At 46.0% G+C, this 21,672-nt stretch overlaps 1 long non-coding RNA gene across 1 annotated transcript in view; it reads left to right on the top strand.

Annotated features, from left to right (window-relative positions):
- LOC102900528 overlaps positions 1–21,672 on the top strand; it is a 41,117-nt gene that overhangs the window by 1,921 nt on the left and 17,524 nt on the right. Inside the window, exon 3 of the long non-coding RNA XR_006595054.1 lies at positions 15,458–15,768. This is a non-coding gene — a long non-coding RNA (uncharacterized LOC102900528). The remainder of the gene's footprint in view (positions 1–15,457; positions 15,769–21,672) is intronic.

The raw sequence follows: 21,672 nt of genomic DNA, 5'->3' as shown, positions 1-21,672 counted from the left end.
AGAATATTGGGGTCTCCCTTTATCCCTTTATACCTTTTTCATCTCAAACTTTTGTTGTTGTTGTTGTTGTTTTATTTTTTTTAATGTTTATTTATTTTTGAGAGGGGGAAGGGCAGAGAGAGAGGGAGACACAACATGGAAAGCAGGCTTCAGGCTCTGAGCCATCAGTCCAGAGCCTGATGCTGGGCTCAAACCCACCAACCATGAGATCATGCCCTGAGCCGAAGTCGGGTGCTTAACCTACTGAGCCCCCCAGGCCCCGCCCCCCCACCTTTTTTCATCTCAAACTTTGAAAAGCCCTTATATTCTAAATTTAAAACAGACCAAAAAAACCTTCATTGCCTTATCAGTTTAACGAAACTGCTTGTCTAAAGACCTAAATTTCTCGGGTAATTTCCAAAATAATGAAGAAATGGAATACAGTGTTTCAGGAGACATACATACATTTTTTCCCCCGGTGTATGTTATTTTCAAAACTACAAGTAGAATAAGTTGTTAAAGTAAGAGGCTACCAGATTTGATAGTAAGATACAGACTCTCGGCTTGTGAAGCTTTGGTTATAAATGTAAAACTTCTGTAACCAAAGGAGAATTGAACCCTAAGGGTATTTGGGGTTATTTTCTCTTCTTTCCTACTAAGACAAGTTGGAGATCTTGGAAATTGATCTGTATTGCCAGGTAGGCTACGATTTTGGTGTTGTCACAGTGGCTTAGTGTTTTCAAGGTCTCTAGGATTGATCAGTGTAGTGACATATCCAGGTTAAAAAAAAAAAGTTAGCAAACAAAATTCATGATAGTGTCTTCTGTGTCTCCCACATGCCAGGCACGGGACTAAAGTCCTGACTACGTGTTACCAAGTCCTCCTGATAACTCTACAAGGAAGGCATTCTTAATTTATTTTTTCGCTGAGAACAATGAGGTCCTGGGGCATACCGTGTCCCAGCGAATGCATGGTGGGATGACCTCAAAGTCTTGACCCCAAATTCCATTCTCTTTCCCCTCCGAGAGGAGGTCTGTCATTGATTGTTCAACTAATCCTTTTGTTCAACTAATTCTTACCTACTTTGGGATCTACCGCGTGTCACGCCCTGTGCTCCATTCTGAGGATTTGGCAGTGAACAGATCAGACACCTAAGTCCAACCCAGGATATTTTCAGACGGTGAAGGACGTTAGCAAGGGAAGGAAACAGGACAGATAGGATGGAGAGTGTCCGAGTTGGGTGTAGCAATGCGGGAGGGAGGGAGGTCAAGGAAGAGGCTTGGGTGATGGGTGGAGGCCACAAGGTAAAGACTTAGACCCGGGAAGAAAGTTCCAGGCAGAGAAGCAGCAGAGGCATGTTCCTTGAGATGGGAAGAAATGTAGCATGTTGGGAAGTTAAGTTGATTCTTTCCGGCTCTCGCCAATTCAACAATCATTACCAGCTGTCCAAGCTGGAAGGTCATAGGTGCTTTCAAGGAACAGGTTAGCGGAGAGTTTATCCTCAGTTCTTGCAACTGTTATCTCCTTCCCCTCATCAGACAGGGAAGTAAGGTGCTCCTCCTTTATTTATGACTGCAGATAATAGTAATAGTTACCAGTTACCGAGGACTGACTGCTTACCTGTGTCAATCTCACTTAATCTGCAAAACAACCAATGGAATATTTTAGAATGGTCTTAGAATAGGACGACGCTGCCCTGACAGGCTTAAGGGAATTGATTTCTAGAATTTACATGTTTATATCACATTTACATACGCCTGAAACTGCCTGGGGATGCTGCTGTGTGCTTAAGTTCACATTCACCCTCTTCCTACCTTACAGAGAGGTCTGCGCTCAGCATCGAGCTGGTAGATGGTGTAACGGTTTTCAAAGTAACAGGTTAAAGAAACCCTCCCCCCCCCTTTTTTTTAAGATTTATTTATTTTTGAGAAAGAGAGAGAGAGAGTCAAGCAGGGAAGGGGCAGAGAGAGAGACACCAAATCCAAGGCAGGCTCCAGGCTCTGAGCTGCCAGCACAGAGCCCGATGCAGGGCTCAAACTCACAAACCACGAGACCATGACCTGAGCTGATGTCGGACGCTTAACCAACTGAGCCACCCAGGCGCCCCAAAGAAACCTTCCTTTAATGATTAATCAAGGTGCCTAAATGTGGACATCCTATATTACTTTATCTTACATACATTTCTTTCTAAGGTGCATTCAGAACAATCACAGAAGGGTAACAATGTTGTTGGTTCTTAGAAATACAACTGGAATGTTTTCTAGAACCATCAAATATTTCAGCATACACTGGGGATAAAAAACGCCTGAATACCTCAGGATAAAAATGTGATACGGTTTTCTTTCATATTTAGTGAGTGCTATTCAATGGATTAGTTAAGAGTTATTTTATCAAATCATAGAATGAATTATGGATTCTAAGCGCATACACTGACCACAGGTTTTTCTTTTTCCTAATTTTATTTTTTATTTTTAAAAATTTACATCCAAATTAGCATGTAGGGTGACAATGATTTCAGGAATTAACAAAACAAATGATTTCAGGAGTAGATTCCTTAGTGCCCCTCACCCATTTAGCCCATCCCCCCTCCCACAACCCCTCCCGTAACCTCAGTTTGTTCTCCATACTTATGAGTCTCTTCTGTTTCATCTCCCTCCCTGTTTTTATATTATTTTTGTCTCCCTTCCCTTCTGTTCATCTGTTTTGTCTCTCAGAGTCCTCATATGAGTGAAGTCATATGATTTCTCTGACTGACTAATTTCACTTAGCATAATACCCTCCAGTTCCATCGACATAGTTGCAAATGGCAAGATTCCATTCATTTTGATTGCCGAGTAATACTCCATTGTATATATAGACCACATCTTCTTTATCCATTCATCCGTCGATGGACATTTGGGCTCTTTCCATACTTTGGCTACTGTTGATCGTGCTGCTATAGACATAGGGATGCGTGTGTCCCTTCGAAACAGCACACCTGTATCCCTTGGATAAATGCCTAGTAGTGCAATTGCTGGGTCGTAGGGTAGTTCTATTTTTAGTTTTTTGAGGAACCTCCAGACTGTTTTCCAGAGGGGCTGCACCAGCTTGCATTGCCACCAACAAGGCAAAAGAGATCCTCTTTCTCCGCATCCTCGCCAACATCTGTTGTTGCCTGCGTTGTTCATGTTGGCCATTCTGACAGATGTGAGGTGGTATCTCATTGTGGTTTTGATCTGTGTTTCCCCGATGATGAGTGATGTGGAGCATTTTTTCATGTGCCAGTTGGCCATCTGGATGTCTTCTTTGGAGAAGTGTCAATTCATGTCTTTTGCCTATTTCTTCACTGGATTATTTGTGTTTTGGGTATTGAGTTTGATAGGTTCCTTATAGATTTTGGATACTCACCCTTTATCTGATACGTCATTTGCAAATATCTTCCCCCATTCTGTCGGTTGCCTTTTAGTTTTGCTAATCGTTTCCTTCACTGTGCAGAAGCTTTTTATTTTGATGAGGTCCCGTAGTTCATTTTTGCTTTTGTTTCCCAGGTTTTTCTTTTCTTTTCTTCTCTTTTCTTTCTTTTTTTTTTAACAAAATATTTACTATTTTCCTACTAAAAATATGAACTCGCTTGAATTGTAATAAAATTTAAGATGTCCACTTAAAAACATGCAAGAGGGGCACTTGGGTGGCTCAGTTTGTAGAGCATGCAACTTTATCTAGATCTTGGAGCCTGAGCTGAGTTTGAGCCCCACATTTTTTTATATACAAAAAATATATGCAAGAGGGACTCAGTCAATTAAGCGCCTGACTTCGGTTCAGGTCATGATCTCACAGTTTGGGAGTTCAAGCCCCGTGTCGGGCTCTGTACTGACAGCTCAGAGCCTGGAGCCTCCTTCGGGTTCTGTGTCTCCCTCTCTCTCTGCCCCTCGCCTGCTCATGCTCTGTCTGTGTCTCTCTCAAAAATAAATAAACATTAAAAAAAATTGAAAAAATATGCAAGACACTAGGTATTTTGTCCTCAAAATTATGTAAGAGAAAAAAAAAGATCATTAGTTTAGCATACCCTGGTTGTTGTCTACCTAATCGTAATTGCTAATTATTTTCTTTGTAGATAAAACTCAAATTTACATGCACACACATGCATATATATTTAGTCTGATTTTTTTCAACTGCTGTGTACTTCAAGAAAAGTTGAAACCTCAACAGTTCCAAGGGATGGAGTTTTGACTGGTCATTATGAGTGGTTCTCAATTCTGGGCATAAGGTCAGCCTTTCTTCAGAGCTTTTAAAAATTGTCAATGCCTGGATCTCACCCCCAGCTATTGTGATTAAAGGAGTCTAATCAGTTAAGAGAATTTTCTTTTTTTTTTTTCCTTTCTTTTAATGTTTATTTATTTTTGAGAGAGAGAGAGACAGACAGAGTGGGAGTGGGGGAGAGGCAGAGAGAGAGTGAGAGAGGGAGAGAGAGAGACAGAATCTGGAGCAGGCTCCAGGCTCTGAGCTGCCAGCACAGAGCCCAACATGGCCCTCGAACCCATGAACCTCGAGACCATGACCTGAGCTGAAGTCAGACAGTTAACCAACTGAGCCACCCAGGCTCCCTCAAGATAACTTTATTTCTGTTGGTAATAACAGGTTCAAGAATTATGTAATGTAATGATCACCAATGAGCAGGATAAAGTAAACAGGCTGGGGGGTATATCTCTGGGAAAGTTATCCCTGCTCTTGAAAAGGTAAACAAGGGAAGGAATGTTCAATTTTCAGATTTTCTTTAGATGAATAGATGCCAGCTGCACTGTGGCCGCCTTTTTGTGGCTATGAGGGGCAAATCTGAAGTTCAAAGCCAATACACTGAGGTGGGCAGAACGAGAAGATGCAAAGAACTTGGGACTACCCAAGCCATTGAATCAACCTGCCCTGAAGGTGCCCTATCAAGGAGGACATTTATCGTATCTTTAGGTGGATTCTCTGTTTCCTGAAGGTCTACCCGTTTTCAATTTTACAAAATAAGGAAACTGGAACACAGGTTAAGCTATTTGTTTACAGTTGCATGCCTGGAAATTGGCAAAGCCAGGGCTTGAATTTGTCCGACTATCTCCTGTGCTTTTGATGAGTAGAGTATAAATAGGGATTAGCAAATTATGGCTTGTGGGCCAAATCCCATCCACGGCCTATTTTTTTATTTTTATTTTTTTTTAATTTTTTTTTCAACGTTTATTTATTTTTTTTGGGACAGAGAGAGACAGAGCATGAACGGGGGAGGGGCAGAGAGAGAGGGAGACACAGAATCGGAAACAGGCTCCAGGCTCTGAGCCATCAGCCCAGAGCCCGACGCGGGGCTCGAACTCACAGACCGCGAGATCGTGACCTGGCTGAAGTCGGACGCTTAACCGACTGCGCCACCCAGGCGCCCCCACGGCCTGTTTTTATAAAAAAAATAAGTTGTACTGGAACAGTCAGACCCAGTTAGTTCACGCATTATCTATGGCTGCTTCTCTCCTATTCCAGCAGAGTTGAGTAGTAGTAGTGAGAGATGTAATATGGCCTGTTAAGCCTAAAATATTTACTTTCCAGCTCTTTTCAAAAACGTTTGCCGACCCCTGCTGGTCTAAGCCAATCACGGTAATCGTATCTTTATCTGTGATTGTATAGGGATGACTGTATGATCCAGTTTGGGCCAATGAGATTTAAGCAGAATTCGGCTGGGGGCGGGTGGTACCTTGGAGAAAGATGTTCCCCATCCCACCCTCCCATCCAAAGAAGTGTGCAGGAAGGCGGTCACCTCCCTGGCTGCTGCCCTGCCTCTGAGTCAGAATACGATGATTGGAGCTGAGGCGGCCATCTTGAAACCACAAAGGGAGTATAAAATACATGGGAGATGGTGGAGAAGAAACCAAGAGGCTAAGTATTTGATGACACTGCTAGTCCTATGCAATGCTGCACAATGCTCGAACTCCTTACCTCCAGATTTCGTATTTGTTAGGCCAGAAGTTGTCTCTATTTGCAGGCTGTCCCGTTACTTGTGACTGCATCGGTCCCCCCTGATGCAAACTTTATGTCTGAAATCACTGCCCTTATTTCACACTTATGAAACCCAAAGCTCAGGGAGGGAAAAGGACTCGCCTACGGTGTGTGCATCAAATGAAGTTTGTCTTCCTCCGATGACTCTCCCTGTTCCAGCGCCCTTCACAGTAACACACAAACTCTCGGCACTTGGGGCTTGGTTTGCCTATGTGAAAATTCTGTAACCAGAGGAGAATGAACACTACAGCAAATGGAGTCCCCTACCCTACAGTGATTTCTTCTCCTTCTTCTTCTCTGCTAACAGAAACTGAGTTTACGTTGGGCACCAATGTACCCAGCTCCAAGGGTTGAAGGCTATTCGGTCTAAGCCAGTCATGGCTTTCCTCCTTTGCGGCAAGTTTTACCCTCTAGATGATCTGATTCCAGGCTGGGTCTGGGTGATGCATGAGAGTCTGCCTTTCTCATGAGTTCTCAGGTGATGCCAATGCTTCTGTTCCATAGAACACGTGTTGACTGACACTATTCTGTCCTAGAGGTGACAAACTTTTTCTGTAGAGAGCCAGATAGCAAATATTTCAGGCTTCGTGGGCCATGCAGGTTCTGTGGCAACTAGTCAATTCTGCTATTGCAGCAGCTTGAAAGAAGCCACAGGAAACACATACATAAGTGGCTGGGGCTGTGTTCCAATAAAACTTTATTTATGAAACCAGGTGATGGGCCAGATTTAACTTGTGGGCCATAGTTTGCTGGCCCCTGGCTTAGATTAGTCATCTCCTTGGGGCGCCTGGGTGGCGCAGTCGGTTAAGCGTCCGACTTCAGCCAGGTCACGATCTCGCGGTCCGTGAGTTCGAGCCCCGCGTCGGGCTCTGGGCTGACGGCTCAGAGCCTGGAGCCTGTTTCCGATTCTGTGTCTCCCTCTCTCTCTGCCCCTCCCCCGTTCATGCTCTGTCTCTCTCTGTCCCAAAAATAAATAAACGTTGGAAAAAAAAAAAAAAAAAAAGATTAGTCATCTCCTGGTGCCTGTGCTTGCTCTCTGAACTGCTCAGCTGACTGATAGCTGAACCAATAGGGATTCTCTTAGGAAGGAAGACACGGGTGATGGCTATTGGGTACCAGGGAAACGGTACCGATCTAACCGAATTTGACATGGAACAATTCCTAGGTTATTTCTGGCAGAGGCGAGCGTTTCCACACGACCTGGCTACAAGTTACCATAAAATCCGGTCCGTCCACGTTTTGCTACCCTTATAACCAAACACTGATCAGCAAAGTGCGCCCAAAACAGTTTATACGACGTGTCGCGGAAGCGCCATAAAGCCTCAGCACTCCATTCCTTCAGGGGCCCTGGTCGTACCTTAAATGAAAGGTTCACGCAAGGCAGGCATAACAGTACATCAAAAGCAGGATTCTGTGCTGTCTGCTTGGCATGATGCGGTCAGAAATCCTCCTGTCCAGTGGCTGGACACAGGCTCAATCGCGGAAGGAGAGGGGAAGGGTAGTGGTGGGTAAAGGGTGGATTGTTGTAGCCTATGAAGCATGCTGGTCGGCTCACATGTCGTGAATACCTTTAATTTCACCAATGCAAATAAATACACGTCTTTCTTCCCCCCTCTTGCAAATCTATTTCTAATGTCAGTGTGCTCATGCTAGTTGTCATCAGTCCCTAGTTTCATCAATAAAAACCCTATTTCTGGGGCGCCTGGGTGGCTCAGTCGGTTGAGCGTCAGACTTCAGCTCAGGTCATGATCTCAAGGTTCCTGAGTTCGAGCCCCGTATGGGGTTTTGTGCTGACAGCCCGGAGCCTGGAGCCTGCTTCGGATTCTGTGTCTCCCTCTCTCTCTCTGCCCCTCCCCCACTCACGCTCTGTCTCCCTCCCTCTCTCTCTCTCTCTCTCTCTCAAGTAAAATAAACATTAAAAAAATTAAAACAAAAACCCCCAAATACCCCATTTCTGAATTTTGCAAAAAGCACCTGTCATAGCTGCTGCTGGAGCGTGGTCCTTTCTGCCTTGGTGTTTGCCAGCTATCCCCAAACGATGCATTCTTGCTCGCCAGTTAGCTAACCACACTCCTGCTGAGTTTCAACTCACTGGACTTTGTGGACAGCTTATTGCACTGATCATACTGAAGTATTTCTCAAGTACAGACTGTGTAATGAAAGGTAACCACCTGTGTCTGCTACAGGACTCATTGCGGGAAGAGAGATGATACATTTAAAGTCATTTCGTTTTGTGAACCTTCAGCCCCGTGGCCTCCCGCGCTGATGTAAGTTTCTCACTTTCCGAGGTGCAGGTACAGATAAGGAAAATGCAGCACAGACGGAATAAAAAAACTTATCCCAGCCTCTGCCGTCAGTGAACCCGGGTTCAAACCTAGTCTGCCGCTTACTAGCTGTGTGCACCTAGGTAAAGTTGCACATGCGCTCAAGGGGTGCCCTCGGGTAGAATATAGTGCTCTACGTTTCGCTCTCTGGAGGCCAAAGCGATGGCTTCATCCATAAAATGGGTGTAACGGTGATCGTGGCAATTAAGGAAGCCGGGCATGGGAACCAGCCCAGCACCCACGCATATCGAGCTCCCTCCGTAAGTTGTCTGCTGGTACCTAATTCTTCATCGGTTTTCAGATAAGATCCAGAGCTGAAGGCATCTTCCTGAAGACAGAGGCAGAACCAGTGAAAATAATAGCCACATGGTAGTTCCGCCTACACAAAAGTCATATTCCAGGGGTTTGGGTGAGTCTTTTAGCTTAGGTTTTTCTAGAAAGTGAAGACCATCTATCAGAGGTTCACGTTTTGCATTTGGAGGAGAAAGCTGGAACAATATCTAACGTGGCATTTGGCCGGTATAGACGGAGTCAGGTCGAAAAGCCAATCATCAGAGTTCTTGGTCTTCTGTGTCCAGCAGAGAAAGTTCCGAGATTATGTGTCTGCGTCAGGTAGAGTGTGTTTATCGTTTTTGTCTTTCCTCCACCATCTGAACCTGTTTCCTAAACCTGGGGAGTTGTTCCCCTTGGATTTTTGGAAAGCAGAACCCACCTCTCACGGCAGGAGGGAAAAATGTAGATCGATTCCCAGCTCTCCTTGCAGCCAGGGTGTGGACACATGGCCTAGGGCTTGCCAATCAGAGGCAGCTGCCCCAGACTTTGGTTTGGAACCCAGCGATGCCAAGAAGGACGGGCTGGGTGGAGCCCGCGTTAGTGACTTGTGACGCTAACATTCCTTCATCCCTGGTGGCCTTGACTGTGGTTCTCATAGCAGAACCCGACATCCACAACCGGTGTGGGTGGTGGGTCTGGTGCAGACAGCAGGGTTTAGGCCGGGGGCTGGCAAACTTTTCTGGGAAAGGGCCAGATAGATATTTGAGGCTTTGCTAGGCAAGACGCAATATCAGGCTGATGATGCAGATACTTACACAACCATTTAAAAATGTAAAGCCATTCATAGCTCATGGGCCCTTAGACAATATGGCAGCCCGATTCGGTCCATGGCTATAGTCGGCTGGCCCCTGATCTGGAGCCCTGAGAGGACATCAGTGCTGTTTTCACAAGATCATGTCAGTGTGGCTCCAGACGTAATTCCCAGCTGCCCCAGGAAAAGGACCTTTGCAGATGTAATCCACTTAAGATGAGGTGATACCGGACTGGGGGAGGGGGGTTCTAATTCAGTGACTGGTATCCTTATAAGAAGAAGGAAATTCAGGGCCGCCCGGGTGGCTCAGTCGGTTAACTGTCTGACTTCGGCTCGGGTCAGGATCTCGCGGTTCGTGGGTTCGAGCCCCGCGTCAGGCTCTGTGCTGACAGCTCGGAGCCCAGAGCCTGCTTCGGGTTCTCTGGATTCTGTGTCTCCCTCTCTCTCTCTCTCTGCCCCTCCCCAGCTAAGAAACAAGGGGGGAAATGCTATGGAAGATGGAGACAGAGATTAAAGTGATGTAGCCACAAGCCAAGGAAGCCAAGGCCTCCCTCTCAGAACCTACAGAAAGAAACAACCCACAGCAGCAGTGGGCTGGGGCCCAAAGGCAAAATGCTCTTTGCTGTTTCCACCCTCATTGTTCCACAAGCGGAAGTGGGTTTCCAGGGACGGTGTGACGTGTGAAATTCAACTACCTGAAAGAAAAGCTACCTTGGGAAGCTGAATGCTAAAGGCATTTGTAAAAATGTAAAAACAAAGCCACTCTACTTGCTAAATTTGGGGGCAGGGGTGGAAATAGTTAATTTTCACGAAAATACATTATTGATGTTAATATGTAAGATGTTATTTATTTATTTATTTATTTACTTATAATGAACACTTATTCATTTTTGAGAGTGAGAGAGACAAGAGTGTGAGCGGGGGAGGGGCAGAGAGAGAGGGAGACACAAAATCGGAAGCAGGCTCCAGGCTCCGAGCTGTCAGCACAGAGCCTGGCGCAGGGTTTGAACTCACGGATGGTGAGATCATGACCCGAGCCAAAGTCGGATGCTCAACCAACTGAGCCACCCGGGGGCTCCTGTTATTGTTATTTTAAAATGATTTAAAAAAATTAACGTTGCAAAAATGTCTCAGATTTGGTTTTGAGCAGGTAAACATAAATAGGTCTAACTTGCGTAGATAAAAGCTACCTTGGGGTTATCCGTGATTCTGAAGGGGGTCCAGGGGTCCTGAGACCAAAACATTTGAGAACTGTTGGCTTAGGGCAATGTCTTGCCTCCTTTCTTGGCGATTTTACTGAAGGGAGACGATTTCCTGTCATTTCCCACAAAGCAAGAAAAAAAAATTGTTTAAGAGTGCAGCCTTGGGATTCTGAAGGCTTGAGTCTAAACCTTTCTTCCAGAACACGCAAAGCTGGTGATATGAAATCAGTGGTTTAAACCCTCGGAGCCTCGGTTTTCTCGTCTGTGAAGTGGGTATCATAAGACCCACCTTTTAGGGGAGTTCTAAAGATTAAAAGTCCTCCCTGACTGTGAGCTCAGTAGAAAGCCCTGTTCTGTGGAAGAGGGGGGTGGCCCAGACCAGCACTTTTGAGACTTTAAAGTGCACACAGATCACCTGCAGATCTTGTTAAGTGCACATTCTATTTCCTTTCAATATCCATCATGATCAGACTGGCCATTTCCTTTTATTATTTGATTCGTTGACTGTCTTCTGCATTCAAATGCCAGTACCCATGCAGAGCTCGAGTCATGTCCGTCTTGGTCAGGGGCTCATAAACTACAGCTTGTGGTCCAGATTTGGCCTCTTGTCTCCTTTTTTGTAAATGAAGTTTTATTACAACACACACCTGTTTGTTCTTTCCTGCTTTTGCTCTCTAACAGCGAAGGAGAAGTGTGATAGCGACTGTATTGTTCACAGAGTGAAGATATTTACCCTTTCCGGGGCGCCTGGGCGGCTTAGTGGGTTAAGCATCCGACTTGGGCTCAGCTCATGATCTCACTGCTCGTGAGTTCGAGCCCTGCTTCCAGCTCTGTGCTGACAGCTTAGAGCCTGGAGCCTGCTTCAGATTCTGTGTCTCCCTCTCTCCCTGTACCTCCCCTGCTCGTGCTTCCCCCCATCTCTAATAGAAAATAAAAAACAAAATTTAAAACAAGAGATATCTACCCTTTTCAGAAAACCTGTGCTGACCTTGGTTGTCGTCAGCTGCTCTAGTACAGTCTGGCATAGTGGACACTCAGCAAATACTTACTGAGCATGTATTAAGTATGCTTTACAGGTATCGTCCCATTTAATCCTCCGTGAGGCAGATGCCAGTAAGGGTCCACAAGCCTGAAATTCCAAAAGCTGTATATACTTTTAAAAAACAACTTTGGCAGCAAAGTGAGCTGACCTCCCTCATCTGGCTACAGAACACGACTTGAATGAAGGTGAGGCTGTTGACCGTGGGCATCCATTCTCCCGAATTCAGTCTTTGCAGGTTTCTCTGCAGACTTGTGGATGAGGCAGATCCCCGGGCCCCGGCCGGAGATCCTGTGTAACAGGGCCGAAGCCCCACCTTACCTTTTAAAATCTGAAAATTCTGAATTCCAAATCCTATTCGGCGCCGAGGATTTGGATGAGAGATTTGGACGTGTACTTTCCCTTATTTTAAGGCTGAGGAACTCAGAGGCTGAATAACAGTGCTAGCGTGTGCCAGAGCCCCGCTTTGAATCCAGGAATCCGATCCCTAGGATGCATCCGTAACCGGGAGGCTATCTTAAAAGAGGCGGGTGCTGGTGCTCGTCGACTGGTTGAATTAACCAGTAAATGCAGCTGACTGGGCCTTGTTCCAAACCCTGGGCTGTTTACCTGCTGCTGGAGAGACTCCTGCTTTTTCCGGGAAAGAACATCTTTCCAGGCCAAGCGCTGCCGCTGTAAATGTGCATGCGAAACACGCACGCATGCACGCTTGCGCGCACACACGCGCACGCACGCTCATGCACGCGTGCAACACATTCACGCACACCCCCACACGCATGTGCACACACACATGCACGTGTGCACGCATTTTCATGCACACACCCACACATGCACGCGCATGCGCGCACACATGCTTGCACACACACACACACACACACACACATGCACACACACAGACACACCAAGACTCAGAAAGGAGCTCTATGCTACTATATTTCCTAGAGCCTTGTGGCCGCCTGTTGTTTCCAGCAATCTCATCTTTATGAATCAGGTGACAAAACCCACTAGTTACCAGGCAGGGGAAAGAAAACAGATGCTTTTCCAGCCAGGCAGCGTTGAGCTGAGCAGTTTGTCATTGTGGTTAAACCTCTTCTGCCTCCATCAGGGCACGGCACCTTGTAAAAAAAACAAAAACTATTACTGATTTCTCTCTCTGGGTTCGGGGGCTGCTCTGGTCCTGAAAACTCAAAGCCACGGCCAACAGGAAGAGTGTAATTTGTCTGTTGGGTACTCAGCCTGGAATAGGGCAATGGGGTATATAGTAATGCTGTTTCCAAAGCGTGAAAGCATTATTTCCTCTAGTCGAGAGAGGAAGTGAGCCCTCCCCTTGCGCGCTTGAAAGCTTCCTTGAGAAGATGTGAAGTTGCCTCTAGAAGGCAGTGGAAAATTAATGTGGTTCTAAGTGAGCCAGAGTGCCTTCAAAAAAGGCTTGGAGGCGTGAGATGGGCTATATAGCTTCACAGAGGCTGATGTTGATTAAAACATGGTTATAGACAGGTGACTACTAATAGGATTTCCTTAAAAAGGCATGTATCTGCGTGTGTGTGTGTGTGTGCGCGTGTGTGTGTGTTTCTGTAAAAATATAGAAAAAAGAATAGGAAAAATACACTCCCCGTTAACACAGGAAGTAGATAGAAGCAGGCGGGGGCGGAGGAAGGTGTGTGTGTCAGAGAGAGAGGAGGGCAACTTTCTATTTTCACTCGTATATATTGCAATATTCTTCCTTTGGTTGTGGACTCTAAAAAAAAAACAACAGATAAAATTAACTTGCAACAACAAACAAATAAAAAGCCCTCAAGGAATCAGCTTTATAATAATCAGAAAGCCCTATAGCTTCTAAGAATTAGAAAGCCCCAGGCACAATGACTTCCTGGTTTGGGCATTCCTAGTTACATCATGTTTGGAAACTTGACAGAATTCTACCTTGTCCCTAGACGGTAGATTACTTAAAACGGTTATTGGCACTTCCTTGTTGAACAAAAGGGATACATTCGGTTCCCTCGCTCTCTGTCCTCTCTCCCTCTCTCGTACTCGGCTTAAAGTTATTAACCTTCTTTTTTTGAGAAATAAGAAGCATCTAAAATGATGGATGGTTTTTATAATGTATCTTTCAGAATACACATCCTACTTGCTTAAGGCCTCCAATTATATCTTTGCGGATATAATTCCGCAAATAATATAAATCCGATATAAAATCGGATCTCTTTCAAAGACCAAGACAGGGAGGCAGTAGATCCTGGAGGGGCCTTTAGATTAGGCACAAAAATATTTGGCCTTTGGTTAACCTGCTGTCAAGCAACCTGTTTGCCTTGTCACTTTCAGATGGTCATTTCGTAGAAGTTTCGCCAGATTGTTTGTGGCTTTTTTTTTTTTTTGGATTGTCTGTTACCTATGTCTGATTTATTCCTCATAAATCTGTTAAATAGAAAATAGGAGGTGGGTGAGGAGCCTGGGGAGGGTGGGATGGTGAAAGGGAGGAGCACACCCACGCTATTTGCAAGGTACCAGGAACTCAACACAAAGGTGGCTGGTGACAAGCCCCGGGTTGAGAAGCGTTTCCAGCTTGCGGATCTGAAACTGGCGTCTCGCGGGAGAACAGCATGCTTCATTACTGGAGCTTTAATCGTCGGCGCTGGAAGAATAAATGACCAGCATGGGTGGATCTTGATTAGGATTTGTGGAGCGGACACATTATTCTCTCAAGGCCGGGATTTCTAACTATATAGGATGCACCACTGGTCGGAAAAAGTTTGTCTGGGTCCCTCGGGTTTCCAGACTTACAGAATAGTACCAGAAAAGCTTATTTGCACCCACCTTTTGGCATATGCTTCTATTAAATGAGAATCTTGCAAGAAACTTTGCTTGTATTCATCAAATGAGATGAAGATGTCCTTTGAAACGCTCCTAATGTTAGATTTTGTTGCTTCTTCCAAGCATTATTCTCCTATTATTTCTTTAAAAAAATTTTTTTTAATGTTTATTTATTATTGAGAGACAGAGAGATACAGAGCGTGAGCAGGAGAGGGGTAGAGAGAGGGAGACACAGAATCGGAAGCAGGCTCCAGGCTCTGAGCTGTCAGCACAGAGCCCAACGCAGGGCTCGAACTCACAAACTGTGAGATCATGACCTGAGCCGAAGTCGGTCACCCAACCCACTGAGCCACCCAGGCGCCCCTCTTTTTTTTTTTAATTTTTAAAAGTTTATTTATTTTTGAGAGAGAGAGACAGAGTGTGAGCGGGGGAGGGGCAGAGAGAGGAAGACACAGAATCCGAAGCAGGCTCCAGGCTCCGAGCTGTCAGCACAGAGCCAGATGTGAGGCTCGACCTCACGGACCATGAGACCGTGACCTGAGCTGAAGTCGGAAGCTTAACCGACTCAGCCACCCAGGCGCCCCTCCTATTATTTCTTATTGGATCATCATAGCAACCCGGAGGTGGTCAGAGTTAGCAACCTACACGCCATAGAAACTAAACTCATGCATGTAAACCATTGGCCAGAGAGCAGTTAGAATTCCCAACCTCTTTTGCTCAACACTTTCAGTAAAGACAGGCAAACATTTTTTTTTTTTTTTTTTTTTTTTTATCGGATGTTATGCAGGTGGAGTTAGGCACCTCCAGGGTTCCTCTCATGCTAAAGGTTCTGGAAAAGTCCCAAGAGCACACTAAAATCCAATGAAGAGGTTTACCGAAGCATGAGTCACCCTAAAACACCTACTTCGGACTTTGAGGAAGGGACTAATTTTCCCTCTGTCGTCAGGTACACAGCGGCAGCGTTTGCAAAGCCCCGCCAGCAACTTGTCTATTTATACTTTGTTTATTACCCTAGGTGGCTGTACAGCTGTGGATTTTTGAGGACCGCACGAGGCTGCTGTGAGTTAATAATCCCAGACAATCGCAGGCTCTCTTTTCCTCCAGGGGTGTGGCCCTTCGTTTACAGAAAGGAAGGCTGAATCACAGAATGGAAAATGGTGACACACAGCCCATCTCCAGCAGAGCGGGAAAACCTTGAGACGGCATTGTCTTAAAGGTAGACTTTGATCCCAAACTTGAGTCCTTTTCCATTGCGACGCTAACTCGAAGGACAGGATCTCCAGGTCTCTGTGGATGATCTCCCTGTCTCTGCTTGAGAGAAAACAGGTAACAGCGATCTGGTTCCTATGCAATTTAGGGAGGGCAAGGGATCGGTTTCCAGCATGCACGAAATCGAGGTAAAGTGAACGATGATGACAAAATGTATGATAAGTAACCATCACGGCTCACTTACAGCTGTATGTTAGGTGCTGTAGGTGCTTTGCCGGTACTCATTCACTTCATGCTCGCATCAAACCCTCAAAGGGAGATGCTGTTATTTTTTCATTTTTTTTTTTTTAACATTTACGTATTATTGAGAGACTGAGAGAGACAGAGCACGAGCAGGGGAGGGGCAGAGAGAGGAGGAGACACAGAATCCGAAGCAGGTTCCAGCCTCCGAGCTGTCAGCACAGAGCCCGACGCGGGGCTCAAACTCACAATCTGAGAGACCGTGACCTGAGCCGAAGTCAGATGCTCAACCGACTGAGCCCCCGGGCGCCCCAGGAGATGCTGCTACTACCCGACTTGACAGTTGAGATAGCCAAAGTTCAGAGAGGCTAAGAAACTTGTCCAAGGCTGGTAATGTCCTCATCTTTGCCCTGGAGATGATTAGGAACGTAAGTTTTGGCATCTACGATCGCCGTTTTAGTTGGCCGGGCCCATACTGGTCCATTTGGTGGCTTTGTGCTGATGAGCACAAATGATGTGCTGATGAGAAAAAGCTCCCTCAGGGCAGGTGGGCTGATGGCTCCCACTGGGCAAGCGGAGGAAGGACGAAGTTTGGGCAGAAACTCACTTCTCTGCCCTGGGTGTCCTTGCATAGGGCCACCCTGTATGCCTGCGGGGGCGCGTGGCTCCCACACATGCTAGCTCTGCGACCACGAGCGGCACCCCCCGTGTCTTTGAGTCTCTGTTTCTTCGTTTAAAAATCAGGATGATGCTACGTCACCTCAGACAGAGGCCGGTGGTGAGGGTCCGCTCTGAGTCTACCTGGCCTGTGGGAAGAACTAAGGAGGCAAAATCAAACATGAGATGGTTAGATTGCACCTTCTGTGGGATCATAAACTCCTTGGCAACCGGAAGGAGTCATTTAGAGACTCGTTTTGAAATGCCATGGACTGTATATCACAGGGAAGGCTGTGGTGCTTCCTAAGAAGCAGATCATGTCTTCCATTCTTATTTTATTTTATTTTATTTTATTTTATTTTATTTTATTTTATTTTATTTTATTTTTTATTTTTTAAAATTGACATCCAAATTAGTTAGCATCGAGTGCAACAATGATTTCAGGAGTAGATTCCTTAGTGCCCCTGATCCATTGGGCCCATCCCCCCTCCCACGACCCCTCCAGTAACCCTCAGTCTGTTTTCCGTATTTAAGAGTCTCTTCTGTTTTGTCCCCCGCCCTGTTTTTATATTATTTTTGCTTCCTTTCCCTTACGTTCTTCTGTTTTGGCTCTTAAAGTCCTCATATGAGTGAAGTCATATGATTTTTGTCTTTCTCTGACTAATTTCACTTAGCATAATACCCTCCAGGTTCATCCATGTGGTTGCAAATGGCAACATTTCATTCTTTTTGATTGCCGAGTAATACTCCATTGCATATATATCCCACATGTTCTTTACCCATTCATCCATCGATGGACACATGGGCTCTTTCCATACTTTGGCTACTGTTGATCATGCTGCTATAAACATGGGGGTGCATGTGTCTCTTCGAAACAGCACACCTGTATCCCTCGGATAAATGCCTAGTAGTGCAATTGCTGGGTCGTAGGGCAGTTCTATTTTTAGTTTTTTGAGGAACCTCCAGACTGTTTTCCAGAGGGGCTGCACCAGTTTGCATTCCCACATGTCTTCCACTCTTACCATTGAAAGATGTTGGTGCTTGAATCACTTGTACAATTAAGCTACGTTCCCAGGAAACTGCCTTCCTTGGATTGCTGCCTTGAATGCACTATATTGAAGTAACAGGGTCAATAACACTAAATTTAGGAATTGTCTTCAGAACGCCTTTCAGTGAGTCTGAATCCTTACAGATATTATGTGGGGTGCTACACGCGGGAGTGTGGGAGTATCAGACGGCCCCCTGTACGTTGCAGAGCCGCCCCTTAATAGCTGTGGGATTTTGAACACATTTCTTTTTTTTTTAATTTTTTTTAATGTGTATTTATTTTTGAGAGAGAGACAGACAGACAGACAGAGCACGAGCAGGGGAGGGGCAGAGAGAGGGGGAGACACAGAATCCGAAGCAGGCTCCAGGCTCCGAGCTGTCAGCGCAGAGCCCGACTCGGGGCTCAAACTCACGAACCGCGAGATCATAAGCCGAAGTCGGACGCTCAACCAGCTGAGCCACCCAGGCACCCCTGGACACATTTCTTAGCCATGCTCTGTGTTAGTTTCTTCTTCTGTGAAATGGGGATAATAACAGCCTCTCTCATAGACCTATGAGGGGTAAATGAGAAAAATTAATCTCAGATGTGTCACATCATCCGTGGCAAATAGTAAGTGCTCAAAAAATGTTAGCTGGAGGGGGCGCCTGGCTGGCTCAGCCGGTGGAACATGCGACTCTTTTTAATTTTATCTGAAGTTCATTTATTTATTTTGGGAGAGAGAGAGAGAGCACGAGAAGGGCAGAGAGAGAGGGGGAGAGAGAGAGAATCCCAAGCACGGTGACAATGCAGAACCCGATATGGGACTCAAACCCACAAACCGTGAGATCACGGCCTGAGTCAGAATCACGAGTTGGTTGCTTAACCTACTGAGCCACCCTGCACCCTTGCTTTATAGAATATTTGTACCGGCTCCCGAAGGTGGGTTCTAATTAGCTTAAACTATTTAGAGTGGTCCATTTCTTCTTATCAGTGATTAATTTATGTGATATATGACATCATTGATATATGACATCATTGATATATGACATCATTTTGGGCAATGAGATTTGAGGGAAGTGTGACAAGGGTCTCAGGGAAAAAGTACTTTCTTCCTAAAGAGAGGCTCAAGAAACTGAAGAAAAAAAGAGTAATTTCTCTGCCTCTGGATGTGGTTGTCTGAAGACGTGATGGCTGGAGCCATGCAACAGTATTGCGAACATGAGGGGGGCTGGCTTGGTAAGACCAGGCCCATCTGCTGGGGTTTGTAGAACAGAAAGATGGTAGGGGCGCCTGGGTGGCTCAGTCGGTTGAGTGTCTGACTGTGGCTCAGGTCATGATCTCCCGGTTCCTGAGTTCGAGCCCCGCATCGGGCTCTGGGCTGACAGCTCGGAGCCTGGAGCCTGCTTCGGATTCTGTGTCTCCCTCTCTCTCTGCCCCTCCCATGCTCACACTCTGTCTCTCTCTCTTTCTCTCAAAAATAAATAAACATTAAAAAAATTTTTTTAATAAAAAAAAAAGAACAGAAAGCTGGTAAAAACCCATGTTATTCAAGAGGCCACTGAGCTGCTGAATTAGCTGAAGCTTCTTCCAGTTCTTCCAGATTTTTTTTTTTGTCAGCAGACAGAGTCCATACTGCTTCTCTATTTCTTTATTTTTAATTAAAAAAAATTTTTTTTAAGTTTATTTATTTTGAACACAGCACAAGTGGGGGAGGGGCAGAGAGAGAGGGAGAGAGAGAGAATCTCAAGCAGGCTCCCAGCAGCCAGCACAGAGCCTGATGCTGGGCTTGAACTCCTGAAACCATGAGATCGTGACCTGAGCTGAAACCAAGAGTCGGTCGCTTAACCCATGGAGCCACCCAGGCGCCTCTATTTTTAAATTTTTACTAAGTTTATTTTTATTTATTTTGAGGGAGGGCGTGTGTGTGCTCATGTGCGTGAGGGAGGGGCAGAGAGAGAAGGAGAGAGAGAATCCCAAGCAGGCTCCACACTGTCAGCACAGAGCCCGTCTCGGGGCTCAAACCCACGAACCGTGAGATCATGACCTGAACTGAAATCAAGAGTCAGACGCTTAGCCTACTGAGCTATCCAAGTGCCCCTCTTTTTAAATTTTTATGAATTTTTCATATTTATTTATTTATTTATTTATTTATTTATTTATTTATTTTTCTTCTCCTTCTTCTTTTTCTTTTCTTAAATGCCTATTTTTGAGAGAGACAGAGACAAAGTGCGAGCCTGGGAGGGGCAGAGAGGAAGACGCAGAATCCGAAGCAGGCTCCAGGCTCCGAGCTGTCGGCACAGAGCCCGACGCGGGGTTCGAACTCACGAAGCGTGAGATCGTGACCTGAGCTGAAGTCGGACGCTCAACCGACTGAGCCAGCCAGGCGCCCCTCTTTACTTCTCGACTGCCTCATTCTGCAGCGTGTAAGGTTCATGAGAGCAAGAACTTTTTGGTTCCTGTTGATAGATAGGTCTAGCTCCCCATATAGTGCCTGGTACACAGTGGCTGTTTTCTCTCTCTCTCTCTCTCTCTCTCTCTCTCTTTCTGCATATAATGAATGTATATACTCTGGTGATTGAGTGCAGAATTAATTTGGTTCAAACACACCTGACTTTGAACTCTGACCCTGCCACTTGCTAGCAATGTGGGCCTGGTCAAGGGTGCTGCTGGGCCTCAACTTCTTCATCAGGAAAATGTTTTCCCAAAACCTGTCTCGGGGCGCCTGGCTGGCTCCGTTGGTCGAACGCGCGACTCTTGATCTCACGGTTGTGGGTTCAAGCCCCACGTTGGGTGTAGTGGTTGCTTTAAAAAGAATCTCTGGGGTGCCTGGCTGGCTCAGTTGGTTAAGCAGCTGACTCTCGATTTCCAAGTGGGTCATGATCCCATGGTTTGTGAGTTCGAGCCCTGCGTCGGGCTCTGTGCCGACAGCACGGAGCCTGCTTGGGATTCTCTCTCTCCTTCTCTCTCTCTGCCCCGCCCCTGCTCGCGCTTTCTCTTTCAAAATAAATAAATAAAATAATAAATACAACAATAAATTTAAAAAGGGATAAAATGAATAAAAAAAAAATAAAAGAAGTAAAAAAATTGGGACGCCCGGGTGGCTCAGTCAGTTAAGTGTCCAACTTCGGCTCAGGTTCCTGAGTTCAAACCCTGCGTCAGGCTCTGGGCTGTGTTCAGAGCCTGGACCCTGCTTGGGGTTCTGCATCCCCCTCTCTGTCTGCCCCTCCCCTGCTTGTGCTCTGTCTGTCTCTCTCTCTTTCTCTCTCTCTCTCTCAAAAGATAAATAAACAATAAAAAAAATTAAAATAAGGAAATGAAACTTAAAAAAGTATTAAAACAAATCTTCACAACAGCCTGCCGCATCCCCGAGTCGTTCGAGGTGTTCGAGACCAGGGCTAAGGAGTGTCAAGTTCTGAGGTGTCCTGGGGCCCCGCACCTGCTCGGCAGGAGCGTGACTACTCAACAGGCAATAGTTAAAGGCACTTGCCCTGGACCCAGGAGCCGCCCTCTTTGCTTTTCCCAAAGTGAGTGTTTTGAAATATTTCATCGGGCAAAATGTGGGAGAATTGAGAAAAAGATGTAAACCTAAACAAATATCTCAAAACTGCCGTCCGCCCAGGTCAGCGGCAAGAAGCTATGTGCATTCCGCACAAACAGATGTTAGTACAGGGGGTGTTGCCGCAGCGTGGGGCCACCGGCCGTCTGCACCGCAAATCTTGGAATTCCTCTCAAGAAAGGCATTGCTGTCTCTCCCCCCCCCAACCCCCCCCCCCAACCTCCCCAGGTTGACCAGCAGAAACACTGCTGACAGCAATGAGGGGAAAGGTTTATCCCACTTGGCTATTTTTAGCTCCCCCTTGATGTCTTGCATTTCACATTTTGAGCTTGTTTGCAAAGTTCCCTTCCAACCCAAATAAACCAGGTTCAGTAATGAAAGGACGCAGGTTACTGCTTTCTGATTCTCCAGGGAGCAGGCAAGGAAGCCAGGTTCCCTGTGGAATGTTCTGGGAGGGTGTCGGCCTCCGAGAGGATCCTGTAAGAGGCCAAGCTTCCTTCAGCACCCAGCTTTCTCTGCCCCCCCAAGATAATCCTCTGGA

Source organism: Felis catus, chromosome A3, assembly GCF_018350175.1.
Source record: "Felis catus isolate Fca126 chromosome A3, F.catus_Fca126_mat1.0, whole genome shotgun sequence".
NCBI lineage: Eukaryota > Metazoa > Chordata > Mammalia > Carnivora > Felidae > Felis > Felis catus.
This window is presented reverse-complemented; position numbering and strand designations above follow the sequence as displayed.